General features: G+C 49.3%; 1 protein-coding gene across 3 annotated transcripts in view; it reads right to left on the bottom strand.

The window, feature by feature from the left end:
- Positions 1–20,870, bottom strand: part of RECQL4 (RecQ like helicase 4) — a 219,395-nt gene that overhangs the window by 51,825 nt on the left and 146,700 nt on the right. The window lies entirely within an intron of this gene.

The following is a 20,870-nucleotide window of genomic DNA, read 5'->3' as shown; positions in this document are numbered from 1 at the left end:
GGACAGAAGATACACCTTACCAATCATCATCATCCTCCACCCCACAGCTCTGCAGTAGGACAGAAGATACACCTTACCAATCATCATCATCCACCTCACAGCCCTGCAGGAGAGAAGATACACCTTACCAATCATCATCCTCCACCTCACAGCCCTGCAGGAGGACAGAAGATACACCTTACCAATCATCATCATCCACCTCACAGCTCTGCAGGAGGACAGAAGATACACCTTACCAATCATCATCATCCACCTCACAGCCCTGCAGGAGGACAGAAGATACACCTTACCAATCATCATCATCCACCTCACAGCCCTGCAGGAGGACAGAAGATACACCTTACCAATCATCATCATCCACCCCACAGCCCTGCAGGAGGACAGAAGATACACCTTACCAATCATCATCATCATCCACCTCACAGCTCTGCAGGAGGACAGAAGATAAGCCTTACCAATCATCATCATCCTCCACCTCACAGCCCTGCAGAAGGACAGAAGATACACCTTACCAATCATCATCATCCACCTCACAGCTCTGCAGGAGGACAGAAGATACACCTTACCAATCATCATCATCCACCTCACAGCCCTGCAGGAGGACAGAAGATACACCTTACCAATCATCATCATCCACCTCACAGCCCTGCAGGAGGACAGAAGATACACCTTACCAATCATCATCATCCACCCCACAGCCCTGCAGGAGGACAGAAGATACACCTTACCAATCATCATCATCATCCACCTCACAGCTCTGCAGGAGGACAGAAGATAAGCCTTACCAATCATCATCATCCTCCATCTCACAGCCCTGCAGGAGGACAGAAGATACACCTTACCAATCATCATCATCCACCTCACAGCTCTGCAGGAGGACAGAAGATACACCTTACCAATCATCATCATCATCATCCACCTCACAGCCCTGCAGGAGGACAGAAGATACACCTTACCAATCATCATCATCATCCACCTCACAGCCCTGCAGGAGGACAAAGGATACACCTTACCAATCATCATCATCCACCTCACAGCCCTGCAGGAGAACAGAAGATACACCTTACCAATCATCATCATCCACCTCACAGCTCTGCAGGAGGACAGAAGATAAACCTTACCAATCATCATCATCCACCTCACAGCCCTGCAGGAGGACAGAAGATACACCTTACCAATCATCATCATCCACCTCACAGCACTGCAGGAGGACAGAAGACACACCTTACCAATCATCATCATCCACCTCACAGTCCTGCAGGAGGACAGAAGATACACCTTAACAATCATCATCATCCACCTCACAGCTCTGCAGGAGGACAGAAGATAAACCTTACCAATCATCATCATCCACCTCATAGCCCTGCAGGACGACAGAAGCTACACCTTACCAATCATCTTCATCCACCTCACAGCCCTGCAGGAGGACAGAAGATACACCTTACCAATCATCATCATCCACCTCACAGCCCTGCAGGAGGACAGAAGATACACCTTACCAATCATCATCATCCACCTCACAGCTCTGCAGGAGGACAGAAGCTACACCTTACCAATCATCATCATCCACCTCACAGCTCTGCAGGAGGACAGAAGATAAACCTTACCAATCATCATCATCCACCTCACAGCCCTGCAGGAGGACAGAAGATACACCTTACCAATCATCATCATCCACCTCACAGCACTGCAGGAGGACAGAAGATACACCTTACCAATCATCATCATCCACCTCACAGTCCTGCAGGAGGACAGAAGATACACCTTACCAATCATCATCATCCTCCACCCCACAGCTCTGCAGTAGGACAGAAGATACACCTTACCAATCATCATCATCCACCTCACAGCCCTGCAGGAGAGAAGATACACCTTACCAATCATCATCATCCACCTCACAGCCCTGCAGGAGGACAGAAGATACACCTTACCAATCATCACCATCCACCTCACAGTCCTGCAGGAGGACAGAAGATACATCTTACCAATCATCATCATCATCCACCTAACAGCTCTGCAGGAGGACAGAAGATACACTTTACCAATCATCATCATCCACCTCACAGCCCTGCAGGAGGACAGAAGATACACCTTACCAATCATCATCATCCACCTCATAGCCCTGCAGGAGGACAGAAGATACACCTTACCAATCATCATCATCCACCTCACAGCTCTGCAGGAGGACAGAAGATACACCTTACCAATCATCATCATCCACCTCACAGCCCTGCAGGAGGACAGAAGATACACCTTACCAATCATCATCATCCACCTCACAGCCCTGCAGGAGGACAGAAGATACACCTTACCAATCATCATCATCCACCCCACAGCCCTGCAGGAGGACAGAAGATACACCTTACCAATCATCATCATCATCCACCTCACAGCTCTGCAGGAGGACAGAAGATAAGCCTTACCAATCATCATCATCCTCCACCTCACAGCCCTGCAGGAGGACAGAAGATACACCTTACCAATCATCATCATCCACCTCACAGCTCTGCAGGAGGACAGAAGATACACCTTACCAATTATCATCATCATCATCCACCTCACAGCCCTGCAGGAGGACAGAAGATACACCTTACCAATCATCATCATCATCCACCTCACAGCCCTGCAGGAGGACAGAAGATACACCTTACCAATTATCATCATCCACCTCACAGCCCTGCAGGAGAACAGAAGATACACCTTACCAATCATCATCATCCACCTCACAGCCCTGCAGGAGGACAGAAGATACACCTTACCAATCATCATCATCCACCTCACAGCTCTGCAGGAGGACAGAAGCTACACCTTACCAATCATCATCATCCACCTCACAGCTCTGCAGGAGGACAGAAGATAAACCTTACCAATCATCATCATCCACCTCACAGCCCTGCAGGAGGACAGAAGACACACCTTACCAATCATCATCATCCACCTCACAGTCCTGCAGGAGGACAGAAGATACACCTTACCAATCATCATCATCCACCTCACAGCTCTGCAGGAGGACAGAAGATAAACCTTACCAATCATCATCATCATCCACCTCACAGCCCTGCAGGAGGACAGAAGCTACACCTTACCAATCATCATCATCCACCTCACAGCCCTGCAGGAGGACAGAAGATACACCTTACCAATCATCATCATCCACCTCACAGCCCTGCAGGAGGACAGAAGATACACCTTACCAATCATCATCATCCACCTCACAGCTCTGCAGGAGGACAGAAGATAAACCTTACCAATCATCATCATCCACCTCACAGCCCTGCAGGAGGACAGAAGATACACCTTACCAATCATCATCATCCACCTCACAGCACTGCAGGAGGACAGAAGATACACCTTACCAATCATCATCATCCACCTCACAGTCCTGCAGGAGGACAGAAGATACACCTTACCAATCATCATAATCATCCACCTCACAGCCCTGCAGGAGGACAGAAGATACACCTTACCAATCATCATCATCCACCTCACAGCTCTGCAGGAGGACAGAAGATAAACCTTACCAATCATCATCATCATCCACCTCACAGCCCTGCAGGAGGACAGAAGATACACCTTACCAATCATCATCATCCACCTCACAGCTCTGCAGGAGGACAGAAGATACACTTTACCAATCATCATCATCCACCTCACAGCCCTGCAGGAGGACAGAAGATTCACCTTACCAATCATCATCATCCACCTCACAGCCCTGCAGGAGGACAGAAGATACACCTTACCAATCATCATCATCCACCTCACAGCTCTGCAGGAGGACAGAAGATACACCTTACCAATCATCATCATCATCCACCTCACAGCCCTGCAGGAGGACAGAAGATACACCTTACCAATCATCATCATCCACCTCACAGCTCTGCAGGAGGACAGAAAATGAACCTTACCAATCATCATCATCATCCACCTCACAGCCCTGCAGGAGGACAGAAGATACACCTTACCAATCATCATCATCCACCTCACAGCTCTGCAGGAGGACAGAAGATACACTTTACCAATCATCATCATCCACCTCACAGCCCTGCAGGAGGAAAGAAGATTCACCTTACCAATCATCATCATCCACCTCACAGCCCTGCAGGAGGACAGAAGATACACCTTACCAATCATCATCATCCACCTCACAGCTCTGCAGGAGGACAGAAGATACACCTTACCAATCATCATCATCCACCTCACAGCTCTGCAGGAGGACAGAAGATACACCTTACCAATCATCATCATCCACCTCACAGCCCTGCAGGAGGACAGAAGATACACCTTACCAATCATCATCCTCCACCTCACAGCCCTGCAGGAGGACAGAAGATACACCTTACCAATCATCATCCTCCACCTCACAGCCCTGCAGGACAGAAGATACACCTTACCAATCATCATCATCCACCTCACAGCCCTGCAGGAGGACAGAAGATACACCTTACCAATCATCATCATCCACCTCACAGCTCTGCAGGAGGACAGAAGATACACCTTACCAATCATCATCCTCCTCCTCACAGCTCTGCAGGAGGACAGAAGATACACCTTACCAATCATCATCATCCACCTCACAGCCCTGCAGGAGGACAGAAGATACACCTTACCAATCATCATCATCCACCTCACAGCTCTGCAGGAGGACAGAAGATACACCTTACCAATCATCATTATCCACCTCACAGCTCTGCAGGAGGACAGAAGATGCACCTTACCAATCATCATCATCATCATCATCCACCTCACAGCCCTGCAGGAGGACAGAAGATACACCTTACCAATCATCATCATCCACCTCACAGCTCTGCAGGAGGACAGAAGATAAACCTTACCAATCATCATCATCATCCACCTCACAGCCCTGCAGGAGGACAGAAGATACACCTTACCAATCATCATCATCCACCTCACAGCTCTGCAGGAGGACAGAAGATACACTTTACCAATCATCATCATCCACCTCACAGCCCTGCAGGAGGACAGAAGATTCACCTTACCAATCATCATCATCCACCTCACAGCCCTGCAGGAGGACAGAAGATACACCTTACCAATCATCATCATCCACCTCACAGCTATGCAGGAGGACAGAAGATAATCCTTACCAATCATCATCATCATCCACCTCACAGCCCTGCAGGAGGACAGAAGATAAGCCTTACCAATCATCATCATCCTCCACCTCACAGCCCAGCAGGACAGAAGATACACCTTACCAATCATCATCATCATCCACCTCACAGCTCTGCAGGAGGACAGAAGATACACCTTACCAATCATCATCATCCTCCACCCCACAGCTCTGCAGTAGGACAGAAGATACACCTTACCAATCATCATCATCCACCTCACAGCCCTGCAGGAGAGAAGATACACCTTACCAATCATCATCCTCCACCTCACAGCCCTGCAGGAGGACAGAAGATACACCTTACCAATCATCATCATCCACCTCACAGCTCTGCAGGAGGACAGAAGATACACCTTACCAATCATCATCATCCACCTCACAGCCCTGCAGGAGGACAGAAGATACACCTTACCAATCATCATCATCCACCTCACAGCCCTGCAGGAGGACAGAAGATACACCTTACCAATCATCATCATCCACCCCACAGCCCTGCAGGAGGACAGAAGATACACCTTACCAATCATCATCATCATCCACCTCACAGCTCTGCAGGAGGACAGAAGATAAGCCTTACCAATCATCATCATCCTCCACCTCACAGCCCTGCAGAAGGACAGAAGATACACCTTACCAATCATCATCATCCACCTCACAGCTCTGCAGGAGGACAGAAGATACACCTTACCAATCATCATCATCCACCTCACAGCCCTGCAGGAGGACAGAAGATACACCTTACCAATCATCATCATCCACCTCACAGCCCTGCAGGAGGACAGAAGATACACCTTACCAATCATCATCATCCACCCCACAGCCCTGCAGGAGGACAGAAGATACACCTTACCAATAATCATCATCATCCACCTCACAGCTCTGCAGGAGGACAGAAGATAAGCCTTACCAATCATCATCATCCTCCATCTCACAGCCCTGCAGGAGGACAGAAGATACACCTTACCAATCATCATCATCCACCTCACAGCTCTGCAGGAGGACAGAAGATACACCTTACCAATCATCATCATCATCATCCACCTCACAGCCCTGCAGGAGGACAGAAGATACACCTTACCAATCATCATCATCATCCACCTCACAGCCCTGCAGGAGGACAGAAGATACACCTTACCAATCATCATCATCCACCTCACAGCCCTGCAGGAGAACAGAAGATACACCTTACCAATCATCATCATCCACCTCACAGCTCTGCAGGAGGACAGAAGCTACACGTTACCAATCATCATCATCCACCTCACAGCTCTGCAGGAGGACAGAAGATAAACCTTACCAATCATCATCATCCACCTCACAGCCCTGCAGGAGGACAGAAGATACACCTTACCAATCATCATCATCCACCTCACAGCACTGCAGGAGGACAGAAGACACACCTTACCAATCATCATCATCCACCTCACAGTCCTGCAGGAGGACAGAAGATACACCTTACCAATCATCATCATCCACCTCACAGCTCTGCAGGAGGACAGAAGATAAACCTTACCAATCATCATCATCCACCTCATAGCCCTGCAGGAGGACAGAAGCTACACCTTACCAATCATCATCATCCACCTCACAGCCCTGCAGGAGGACAGAAGATACACCTTACCAATCATCATCATCCACCTCACAGCCCTGCAGGAGGACAGAAGATACACCTTACCAATCATCATCATCCACCTCACAGCTCTGCAGGAGGACAGAAGCTACACCTTACCAATCATCATCATCCACCTCACAGCACTGCAGGAGGACAGAAGATACACCTTACCAATCATCATCATCCACCTCACAGTCCTGCAGGAGGACAGAAGATACACCTTACCAATCATCATCATCCTCCACCCCACAGCTCTGCAGTAGGACAGAAGATACACCTTACCAATCATCATCATCCACCTCACAGCCCTGCAGGAGAGAAGATACACCTTACCAATCATCATCATCCACCTCACAGCCCTGCAGGAGGACAGAAGATACACCTTACCAATCATCACCATCCACCTCACAGTCCTGCAGGAGGACAGAAGATACACCGTACCAATCATCATCATCCACCTCACAGCCCTGCAGGAGGACAGAAGATACATCTTACCAATCATCATCATCATCCACCTAACAGCTCTGCAGGAGGACAGAAGATACACTTTACCAATCATCATCATCCACCTCACAGCCCTGCAGGAGGACAGAAGATACACCTTAGCAATCATCATCATCCACCTCATAGCCCTGCAGGAGGACAGAAGATACACCTTACCAATCATCATCATCCACCTCACAGCTCTGCAGGAGGACAGAAGATACACCTTACCAATCATCATCATCCACCTCACAGCCCTGCAGGAGGACAGAAGATACACCTTACCAATCATCATCATCCACCTCACAGCCCTGCAGGAGGACAGAAGATACACCTTACCAATCATCATCATCCACCCCACAGCCCTGCAGGAGGACAGAAGATACACCTTACCAATCATCATCATCATCCACCTCACAGCTCTGCAGGAGGACAGAAGATAAGCCTTACCAATCATCATCATCCTCCACCTCACAGCCCTGCAGGAGGACAGAAGATACACCTTACCAATCATCATCATCCACCTCACAGCTCTGCAGGAGGACAGAAGATACACCTTACCAATCATCATCATCATCATCCACCTCACAGCCCTGCAGGAGGACAGAAGATACACCTTACCAATCATCATCATCATCCACCTCACAGCCCTGCAGGAGGACAGAAGATACACCTTACCAATTATCATCATCCACCTCACAGCCCTGCAGGAGAACAGAAGATACACCTTACCAATCATCATCATCCACCTCACAGCTCTGCAGGAGGACAGAAGCTACACCTTACCAATCATCATCATCCACCTCACAGCTCTGCAGGAGGACAGAAGATAAACCTTACCAATCATCATCATCCACCTCACAGCCCTGCAGGAGGACAGAAGATACACCTTACCAATCATCATCATCCACCTCACAGCACTGCAGGAGGACAGAAGACACACCTTACCAATCATCATCATCCACCTCACAGTCCTGCAGGAGGACAGAAGATACACCTTACCAATCATCATCATCCACCTCACAGCTCTGCAGGAGGACAGAAGATAAACCTTACCAATCATCATCATCCACCTCACAGCCCTGCAGGAGGACAGAAGCTACACCTTACCAATCATCATCATCCACCTCACAGCCCTGCAGGAGGACAGAAGATACACCTTACCAATCATCATCATCCACCTCACAGCCCTGCAGGAGGACAGAAGATACACCTTACCAATCATCATCATCCACCTCACAGCTCTGCAGGAGGACAGAAGATAAACCTTACCAATCATCATCATCCACCTCACAGCCCTGCAGGAGGACAGAAGATACACCTTACCAATCATCATCATCCACCTCACAGCACTGCAGGAGGACAGAAGATACACCTTACCAATCATCATCATCCACCTCACAGTCCTGCAGGAGGACAGAAGATACACCTTACCAATCATCATCATCCACCTCACAGCTCTGCAGGAGGACAGAAGATACACCTTACCAATCATCATCCTCCAACTCACAGCCCTGCAGGACAGAAGATACACCTTACCAATCATCATCCTCCAACTCACAGCCCTGCAGGACAGAAGATACACCTTACCAATCATAATCATCCACTTCACAGCTCTGCAGGAGGACAGAAGATACAACTTACCAATCATCATCATCATCATCCACCTCACAGCCCTGCAGGAGGACAGAAGATACACCTTACCAATCATCATCATCCACCTCACAGCTCTGCAGGAGGACAGAAGATAAACCTTACCAATCATCATCATCATCCACCTCACAGCCCTGCAGGAGGACAGAAGATACACCTTACCAATCATCATCATCCACCTCACAGCTCTGCAGGAGGACAGAAGATACACTTTACCAATCATCATCATCCACCTCACAGCCCTGCAGGAGGACAGAAGATTCACCTTACCAATCATCATCATCCACCTCACAGCTCTGCAGGAGGACAGAAGATACACCTTACCAATCATCATCATCCACCTCACAGCCCTGCAGGAGGACAGAAGATACACCTTACCAATCATCATCATCCACCTCACAGCCCTGCAGGAGGACAGAAGATAAGCCTTACCAATCATCATCATCCTCCACCTCACAGCCCAGCAGGACAGAAGATACACCTTACCAATCATCATCATCATCCACCTCACAGCTCTGCAGGAGGACAGAAGATACACCTTACCAATCATCATCATCCTCCACCCCACAGCCCTGCAGTAGGACAGAAGATACACCTTACCAATCATCATCATCATCCACCTCACAGCCCTGCAGGAGAGAAGATACACCTTACCAATCATCATCATCCACCTCACAGCCCAGCAGGAGGACAGAAGATACACCTTACCAATCATCATCATCCATCTCACAGCTCTGCAGGACAGAACATACACCTTACTAATCATCATCCTCCACCTCTCAGCCCTGCAGGAGGACAGAAGATACACCTTACCAATCATCATCATCCACCTCACAGCACTGCAGGAGGACAGAAGATACACCTTACCAATCATCACCATCCACCTCACAGTCCTGCAGGAGGACAGAAGATATACCGTACCAATCATCATCATCCACCTCACAGCCCTGCAGGAGGACAGAAGATACATCTTACCAATCATCATCATCCACCTAACAGCTCTGCAGGAGGACAGAAGATACACTTTACCAATCATCATCATTCACCTCACAGCCCTGCAGGAGGACAGAAGATACACCTTACCAATCATCATCATCCACCTCACAGCCCTGCAGGAGGACAGAAGATACACCTTACCAATCATCATCATCCACCTCACAGCTCTGCAGGAGGACAGAAGATACACCTTACCAATCATCATCATCCACCTCACAGCTCTGCAGGAGGACAGAAGATAAGCCTTACCAATCATCATCATCCTCCACCTCACAGCCCTGCAGGAGGACAGAAGATACACCTTACCAATCATCATCATCCACCTCACAGCTCTGCAGGAGGACAGAAGATACACCTTACCAATCATCATCATCATCATCATCCACCTCACAGCCCTGCAGGAGGACAGAAGATACACCTTACCAATCATCATCATCATCCACCTCACAGCCCTGCAGGAGGACAGAAGATACACCTTACCAATCATCATCATCCACCTCACAGCCCTGCAGGAGGACAGAAGATACACCTTACCAATCATCATCATCCACCTCACAGCTCTGCAGGAGGACAGAAGCTACACCTTACCAATCATCATCATTCACCTCACAGCTCTGCAGGAGGACAGAAGATAAACCTTACCAATCATCATCATCCACCTCACAGCCCTGCAGGAGGACAGAAGATACACCTTACCAATCATCATCATCCACCTCACAGCACTGCAGGAGGACAGAAGATACACCTTACCAATCATCATCATCATCCACCTCACAGCCCTGCAGGAAGACAGAAGATACACATTACCAATCATCATCATCCACCTCACAGCCCTGCAGGAGGACAGAAGATACACCTTACCAATCATCATCATCCACCTCACAGCCCTGCAGGAGGACAGAAGCTACACCTTACCAATCATCATCATTCACCTCACAGCTCTGCAGGAGGACAGAAGATAAACCTTACCAATCATCATCAACCACCTCACAGCCCTGCAGGAGGACAGAAGATACACCTTACCAATCATCATCATCATCCACCTCACAGCCCTGCAGGAGGACAGAAGATACACCTTACCAATCATCATCATCCACCTCACAGCCCTGCAGGAGGACAGAAGATACACCTTACCAATCATCATCATCATCCACCTCACAGCCCTGCAGGAGGACAGAAGATACACCTTACCAATCATCATCATCCACCTCACAGCCCTGCAGGAGGACAGAAGATACACCAATCATCATCATCCACCTCTCCAATCTTCACCTCCCACCCCCTCCCAACCAGCTCCTCCTCCACCCTATCCTCCCCTCACATCCTTCACTCCTGCTACCACCGAGGAAGTCAACCACCTACTGCAGACTTCCCATACCACTACTTCGCCCCTTGACCCCATCCCTTCTGATTTACTCCAGCCTCACTTCACGGAATTGGCCCCAGTCCTCACTACCCTGTTCAACCTCTCCCTATCCACAGGCACCTTCCCCTCAGACTTCAAGCAGGCCACTGTACTACCCCTGCTCAAGAAACCCTCCCTCGACCCCTCGCTACCCTCCAACTACCGTCCTATCTCCCTCCTCCCCTTTGCCTCAAAACTCCTGGAGCGTCTGGTTCACAAACGCCTGACCCAGTACCTCAATGCCAACTCACTCCTAGACCCACTGCAATCTGGATTTCGGCCTGCCCACTCAACCGAAACTGCTCTCACCAAAGTGGTCAATGACCTTGCCTTAGCTAAAGCTGAAGGTAAATACTCCATTCTCCTCCTCCTTGACCTTTCAGCAGCTTTTGACACAGTAGATCATCCCCTACTCCTCCAGTCCCTCCAGTCCTTGAGCATTCACGATCTCGCCCTGTCCTAGCTTTCATCCTACCTCTCCAACCGCTCCTTCACGACCGCCTTCAATGAGTCCTCGTCCACCCCCAACCACCTCTCGGTGGGAGTCCCCCAAGGTTCGGTCCTTGGCCCCCTACTGTTCACCCTATACACATCCTCCATTGGCAAGGTTATCTCCTCCATGGGTTTTAACTAACATCTGTATGCAGATGACACCCAGATCTACCTTCACACCCCTGACATATCCACCACTACCATGGACAAGGTCTCCTCCTGCCTATCAGCCATCTCCTCCTGGATGTCCGCTAGGTTCCTGAAACTAAATCTAGACAAAACGGAATTTATGATCTTCCCACCCCGGCCATCCACGAACCTCCCAGATGTGCATGTCACTGTTAACCACACTACCATTCGCCCTACCTCTCAAGCCCGTTGTCTGGGTGTCACCCTGGACTCCGCACTCTCCTTCACTTCCCACATCCAAATCCTCCCAAAGTCCTGCAACTTCCACCTTCGTAACATCTGTAAGATTCGCCCTTTCCTGACCTCTGCCACCACCAAACTCCTCATCCATGCCCTCATAATTTCCCGCCTTGACTACTGCAATGCCCTGCTGTCTGGTCTCCCTATGACCCGAACAGCCCCACTGCAGTCCATCATGAATGCGGCAGCCAGAATTATCCACTGCTCCCATCGCTCCACCACGGCAGATCCCCTCCTAGAATCCCTCCACTGGCTTCCTATCCAGTCCAGAATCAAATTCAAGATACTGTGTCTGACCTACAAATCTGTCCACAAAACCTGTCCAACCTACATTTCCGATCTTACTCAGAGGTACACACCTAGCCGCTCACTCCGCTCTTCCAATGAACTTCGCCTAACCGCCCTCCGCATCACCCAGTCCCATGCACGCCTCCAGGACTTGTCAAGAGCTGCTCCAACACTATGGAACTCCCTACCTCCACCCATTAGGGCAGCCCCCTCCTTCAACATCTTCAAGAAAGCCCTCAAAACTCACCTTTTCACTCTGGCCTACTACCCCTCACAAGTGCTCTAAACCTACAGCTGAACTCTGGTCCCCTACCATTCATCTCCTTACCTCTCCCTCTAGATTGTAAGCCTTTGGGCAGGGTCCTCCTCCTTTTGTGTCCTACCTGATCATGCACCTCCATTACTGTGAACCCATGCTATGCATCTGAGTGAACCTAACTTGCCTAATCTCCATGCTCCATCCAGTGACTGACTAAGCATTACCTTGTACTCATACTGTGCTGTGTGATCAGGTTTTCTTGTATTCCTGTATTGTCATATTGCTGTATGTCACCCCTAAATATTGTCTGTAACCTAAATTAATGTTCAGCGCTGCGTAATATGTTGGCGCTTTATAAATACAATAAATAATAATAATAATAATCCACCTCACAGCCCTGCAGGAGGACAGAAGATACACCTTACCAATCATCATCATCCACCTCACAGCCCTGCAGGAGGACAGAAGCTACACCTTACCAATCATCATCATCCACCTCACAGCCCTGCAGGAGGACAGAAGATACATCTTACCAATCATCATCATCCACCTCAAAGCCCTGCAGGAGGACAGAAGCTACACCTTACCAATCATCATCATCCACCTCACAGCCCTGCAGGAGGACAGAAGATACACCTTACCAATCATCATCATCATCCACCTCACAGCCCTGCAGGAGGACAGAAGATACACCTTACCAATCATCATCATCCACCTCACAGCCCTGCAGGAGGACAGAAGATACACCTTACCAATCATCATCATCCACCTCACAGCTCTGCAGGAGGACAGAAGATACACCTTACCAATCATCATCATCCACCTCACAGCTCTGCAGGAGGACAGAAGATAAACCTTACCAATCATCATCATCCACCTCACAGCCCTGCAGGAGGACAGAAGATACACCTTACCAATCATCATCATCATCCACCTCACAGTCCTGCAGGAGGACAGAAGATACACCTTACCAATCATCATCATCCACCTCACAGCTCTGCAGGAGGACAGAAGATACACCTTACCAATCATCATCATCCACCTCACAGCTCTGCAGGAGGACAGAAGATAAACCTTACCAATCATCATCATCCACCTCACAGCCCTGCAGGAGGACAGAAGATACACCTTACCAATCATCATCATCATCCACCTCACAGCTCTGCAGGAGGACAGAAGATACACCTTACCAATCATCATCATCCACCTCACAGCCCTGCAAGAGGACAGAAGATACACCTTACCAATCATCATCATCATCCACCTCACAGCCCTGCAGGAGGACAGAAGATACACCTTACCAATCATCATCATCCACCCCACAGCACTGCAGGAGGACAGAAGATACACCTTACCAATCATCATCATCCACCTCACAGCTCTGCAGGAGGACAGAAGATACACCTTACCAATCATCATCATCCACCTCACAGCCCTGCAGGAGGACAGAAGATACACCTTACCAATCATCATCATCCACCTCACAGCTCTGCAGGAGGACAGAAGCTACACCTTACCAATCATCATCATCCACCTCACAGCCCTGCAGGAGGACAGAAGATACACCTTACCAATCATCATCATCATCCACCTCACAGGTCTGCAGGAGGACAGAAGATACACCTTACCAATCATCATCATCATCCACCTCACAGCCCTGCAGGAGGACAGAAGATACACCTTACCAATCATCATCATCCTCCACCTCACAGCCCTGCAGGAGGACAGAAGATACACCTTACCAATCATCATCATCCACCCCACAGCCCTGCAGGAGGACAGAAGATACACCTTACCAATCATCATCATCCACCTCACAGCCCTGCAGGACAGAAAATACACCTTACCAATCATCATCATCCACCTCACAGCCCTGCAGGAGGACAGAAGATACACCTTACCAATCATCATCATCCACCTCACAGCCCTGCAGGAGGACAGAAGATACACCTTACCAATCATCATCATCCACCTCACAGCTCTGCAGGAGGACAGAAGATACACCTTACCAATCATCATCATCATCCACCTCACAGCCCTGCAGGAAGACAGAAGATACACATTACCAATCATCATCATCCACCTCACAGCCCTGCAGGAGGACAGAAGATACACCTTACCAATCATCATCATCCACCTCACAGCCCTGCAGGAGGACAGAAGCTACACCTTACCAATCATCATCATTCACCTCACAGCTCTGCAGGAGGACAGAAGATAAACCTTACCAATCATCATCAACCACCTCACAGCCCTGCAGGAGGACAGAAGATACACCTTACCAATCATCATCATCATCCACCTCACAGCCCTGCAGGAGGACAGAAGATACACCTTACCAATCATCATCATCCACCTCACAGCCCTGCAGGAGGACAGAAGATACACCTTACCAATCATCATCATCATCCACCTCACAGCCCTGCAGGAGGACAGAAGATACACCTTACCAATCATCATCATCCACCTCACAGCCCTGCAGGAGGACAGAAGATACACCAATCATCATCATCCACCTCTCCAATCTTCACCTCCCACCCCCTCCCAACCAGCTCCTCCTCCACCCTATCCTCCCCTCACATCCTTCACTCCTGCTACCACCGAGGAAGTCAACCACCTACTGCAGACTTCCCATACCACTACTTCGCCCCTTGACCCCATCCCTTCTGATTTACTCCAGCCTCACTTCACGGAATTGGCCCCAGTCCTCACTACCCTGTTCAACCTCTCCCTATCCACAGGCACCTTCCCCTCAGACTTCAAGCAGGCCACTGTACTACCCCTGCTCAAGAAACCCTCCCTCGACCCCTCGCTACCCTCCAACTACCGTCCTATCTCCCTCCTCCCCTTTGCCTCAAAACTCCTGGAGCGTCTGGTTCACAAACGCCTGACCCAGTACCTCAATGCCAACTCACTCCTAGACCCACTGCAATCTGGATTTCGGCCTGCCCACTCAACCGAAACTGCTCTCACCAAAGTGGTCAATGACCTTGCCTTAGCTAAAGCTGAAGGTAAATACTCCATTCTCCTCCTCCTTGACCTTTCAGCAGCTTTTGACACAGTAGATCATCCCCTACTCCTCCAGTCCCTCCAGTCCTTGAGCATTCACGATCTCGCCCTGTCCTAGCTTTCATCCTACCTCTCCAACCGCTCCTTCACGACCGCCTTCAATGAGTCCTCGTCCACCCCCAACCACCTCTCGGTGGGAGTCCCCCAAGGTTCGGTCCTTGGCCCCCTACTGTTCACCCTATACACATCCTCCATTGGCAAGGTTATCTCCTCCATGGGTTTTAACTAACATCTGTATGCAGATGACACCCAGATCTACCTTCACACCCCTGACATATCCACCACTACCATGGACAAGGTCTCCTCCTGCCTATCAGCCATCTCCTCCTGGATGTCCGCTAGGTTCCTGAAACTAAATCTAGACAAAACGGAATTTATGATCTTCCCACCCCGGCCATCCACGAACCTCCCAGATGTGCATGTCACTGTTAACCACACTACCATTCGCCCTACCTCTCAAGCCCGTTGTCTGGGTGTCACCCTGGACTCCGCACTCTCCTTCACTTCCCACATCCAAATCCTCCCAAAGTCCTGCAACTTCCACCTTCGTAACATCTGTAAGATTCGCCCTTTCCTGACCTCTGCCACCACCAAACTCCTCATCCATGCCCTCATAATTTCCCGCCTTGACTACTGCAATGCCCTGCTGTCTGGTCTCCCTATGACCCGAACAGCCCCACTGCAGTCCATCATGAATGCGGCAGCCAGAATTATCCACTGCTCCCATCGCTCCACCACGGCAGATCCCCTCCTAGAATCCCTCCACTGGCTTCCTATCCAGTCCAGAATCAAATTCAAGATACTGTGTCTGACCTACAAATCTGTCCACAAAACCTGTCCAACCTACATTTCCGATCTTACTCAGAGGTACACACCTAGCCGCTCACTCCGCTCTTCCAATGAACTTCGCCTAACCGCCCTCCGCATCACCCAGTCCCATGCACGCCTCCAGGACTTGTCAAGAGCTGCTCCAACACTATGGAACTCCCTACCTCCACCCATTAGGGCAGCCCCCTCCTTCAACATCTTCAAGAAAGCCCTCAAAACTCACCTTTTCACTCTGGCCTACTACCCCTCACAAGTGCTCTAAACCTACAGCTGAACTCTGGTCCCCTACCATTCGTCTCCTTACCTCTCCCTCTAGATTGTAAGCCTTTGGGCAGGGTCCTCCTCCTTTTGTGTCCTACCTGATCATGCACCTCCATTACTGTGAACCCATGCTATGCATCTGAGTGAACCTAACTTGCCTAATCTCCATGCTCCATCCAGTGACTGACTAAGCATTACCTTGTACTCATACTGTGCTGTGTGATCAGGTTTTCTTGTATTCCTGTATTGTCATATTGCTGTATGTCACCCCTAAATATTGTCTGTAACCTAAATTAATGTTCAGCGCTGCGTAATATGTTGGCGCTTTATAAATACAATAAATAATAATAATAATAATCCACCTCACAGCCCTGCAGGAGGACAGAAGATACACCTTACCAATCATCATCATCCACCTCACAGCCCTGCAGGAGGACAGAAGCTACACCTTACCAATCATCATCATCCACCTCACAGCCCTGCAGGAGGACAGAAGATACATCTTACCAATCATCATCATCCACCTCAAAGCCCTGCAGGAGGACAGAAGCTACACCTTACCAATCATCATCATCCACCTCACAGCCCTGCAGGAGGACAGAAGATACACCTTACCAATCATCATCATCATCCACCTCACAGCCCTGCAGGAGGACAGAAGATACACCTTACCAATCATCATCATCCACTCACAGCCCTGCAGGAGGACAGAAGATACACCTTACCAATCATCATCATCCACCTCACAGCTCTGCAGGAGGACAGAAGATACACCTTACCAATCATCATCATCCACCTCACAGCTCTGCAGGAGGACAGAAGATAAACCTTACCAATCATCATCATCCACCTCACAGCCCTGCAGGAGGACAGAAGATACACCTTACCAATCATCATCATCATCCACCTCACAGTCCTGCAGGAGGACAGAAGATACACCTTACCAATCATCATCATCCACCTCACAGCTCTGCAGGAGGACAGAAGATACACCTTACCAATCATCATCATCCACCTCACAGCTCTGCAGGAGGACAGAAGATAAACCTTACCAATCATCATCATCCACCTCACAGCCCTGCAGGAGGACAGAAGATACACCTTACCAATCATCATCATCATCCACCTCACAGCTCTGCAGGAGGACAGAAGATACACCTTACCAATCATCATCATCCACCTCACAGCCCTGCAAGAGGACAGAAGATACACCTTACCAATCATCATCATCATCCACCTCACAGCCCTGCAGGAGGACAGAAGATACACCTTACCAATCATCATCATCCACCCCACAGCACTGCAGGAGGACAGAAGATACACCTTACCAATCATCATCATCCACCTCACAGCTCTGCAGGAGGACAGAAGATACACCTTACCAATCATCATCATCCACCTCACAGCCCTGCAGGAGGACAGAAGATACACCTTACCAATCATCATCATCCACCTCACAGCTCTGCAGGAGGACAGAAGCTACACCTTACCAATCATCATCATCCACCTCACAGCCCTGCAGGAGGACAGAAGATACACCTTACCAATCATCATCATCATCCACCTCACAGGTCTGCAGGAGGACAGAAGATACACCTTACCAATCATCATCATCATCCACCTCACAGCCCTGCAGGAGGACAGAAGATACACCTTACCAATCATCATCATCCTCCACCTCACAGCCCTGCAGGAGGACAGAAGATACACCTTACCAATCATCATCATCCACCCCACAGCCCTGCAGGAGGACAGAAGATACACCTTACCAATCATCATCATCCACCTCACAGCCCTGCAGGACAGAAAATACACCTTACCAATCATCATCATCCACCTCACAGCCCTGCAGGAGGACAGAAGATACACCTTACCAATCATCATCATCCACCTCACAGCCCTGCAGGAGGACAGAAGATACACCTTACCAATCATCATCATCCACCTCACAGCTCTGCAGGAGGACAGAAGATACACCTTACCAATCATCATCATCCACCTCACAGCCCTGCAAGAGGACAGAAGATACACCTTACCAATCATCATCCTCCACCTCACAGCTCTGCAGGAGGACAGAAGATACACCTTACCAATCATCATCATCCACCTCACAGCTCTGCAGGAGGACAGAAGATACACCTTACCAATCATCATCATCCACCTCACAGCCCTGCAGGACAGAAGATACACCTTACCAATCATCATCATCCACCTCACAGCTCTGCAGGAGGACAGAAGATACACCTTACCAATCATCATCATCCACCTCACAGCCCTGCAGGAGGACAGAAGATACACCTTACCAATCATCATCCTCCAACTCACAGCCCTGCAGGAGGACAGAAGATACACCTTACCAATCATCATCATCCACCTCACAGCCCTGCAGGAGAGAAGATACACCTTACCAATCATCATCATCATCCACCTCACAGCTCTGCAGGACAGAAGATACACCTTACCAATCATCATCATCCACCTCACAGCTTTGCAGGAGGACAGAAGATACACCTTACCAATCATCATCATCCACCTCACAGCCCTGCAGGAGGACAGAAGATACACCTTACCAATCATCATCATCCACCTCACAGCCCTGCAGGAGGACAGAAGATACACCTTACCAATCATCATCATCCACCTCACAGCACTGCAGGAGGACAGAAGATACACCTTACCAATCATCATCATCCACCTCACAGTCCTGCAGGAGGACAGAAGATACACCTTACCAATCATCATCATCCACCTCACAGCTCTGCAGGAGGACAGAAGATAAACCTTACCAATCATCATCATCCACCTCACAGCTCTGCAGGAGGACAGAAGCTACACCTTACCAATCATCATCATCCACCTCACAGCCCTGCAGGAGGACAGAAGATACACCTTACCAATCATCATCATCCACCTCACAGCTCTGCAGGAGGACAGAAGCTACACCTTACCAATCATCATCATCCACCTCACAGCCCTGCAGGAGGACAGAAGATACACCTTACCAATCATCATCATCCACCTCACAGCCCTGCAGGAGGACAGAAGATACACCTTACCAATCATCATCATCCACCTCACAGCTCTGCAGGAGGACAGAAGCTACACCTTACCAATCATCATCATCCACCTCACAGCTCTGCAGGAGGACAGACGATAAACCTTACCAATCATCATCATCCACCTCACAGCCCTGCAGGAGGACAGAAGATACACCTTACCAATCATCATCATCCACCTCACAGCTCTGCAGGAGGACAGAAGATTCACCTTACCAATCATCATCATCATCCACCTCACAGCCCTGCAGGAGGACAGAAGATACACCTTACCAATCATCATCATCCACCTCACAGCCCTGCAGGACAGAAGATACACCTTACCAATCATCATCATCCACCTCACAGCCCTGCAGGAGGACAGAAGATACACCTTACCAATCATCATCATCCACCTCACAGCCCTGCAGGAGGACAGAAGATACACCTTACCAATCATCATCATCCACCTCACAGCCCTGCAGGACAGAAGATACACCTTACCAATCATCATCATCCACCTCACAGCTCTGCAGGAGGACAGAAGATTCACCTTACCAATCATCATCATCAGCCACCTCACAGCTCTGCAGGAGGACAGAAGATACACTTTACCAATCATCATCATCCACCTCACAGCCCTGCAGGAGGACAGAAGATACACCTTACCAATCATCATCATCCTCCACCTCACAGCTCTGCAGGAGGACAGAAGATACACCTTACCAATCATCATCATCCTCCACCTCACAGCCCTGCAGGACAGAAGATACACCTTACCAATCATCATCATCCTCCACCTCACAGCTCTGCAGGACAGAAGATAAGCCTCACTGGAAATGAGTGGAGAGAAGCTATGCTATCAGGAGTGCTTAAAGAGGAACTCCATTGAAAATAATGTAATTAAAAAAGTGCTTCATATTTAAAAT

Source organism: Hyperolius riggenbachi, chromosome 2 (genome assembly GCF_040937935.1).
Source record: "Hyperolius riggenbachi isolate aHypRig1 chromosome 2, aHypRig1.pri, whole genome shotgun sequence".
Classification (NCBI taxonomy): Eukaryota; Metazoa; Chordata; class Amphibia; order Anura; family Hyperoliidae; genus Hyperolius; species Hyperolius riggenbachi.
This window is presented reverse-complemented; position numbering and strand designations above follow the sequence as displayed.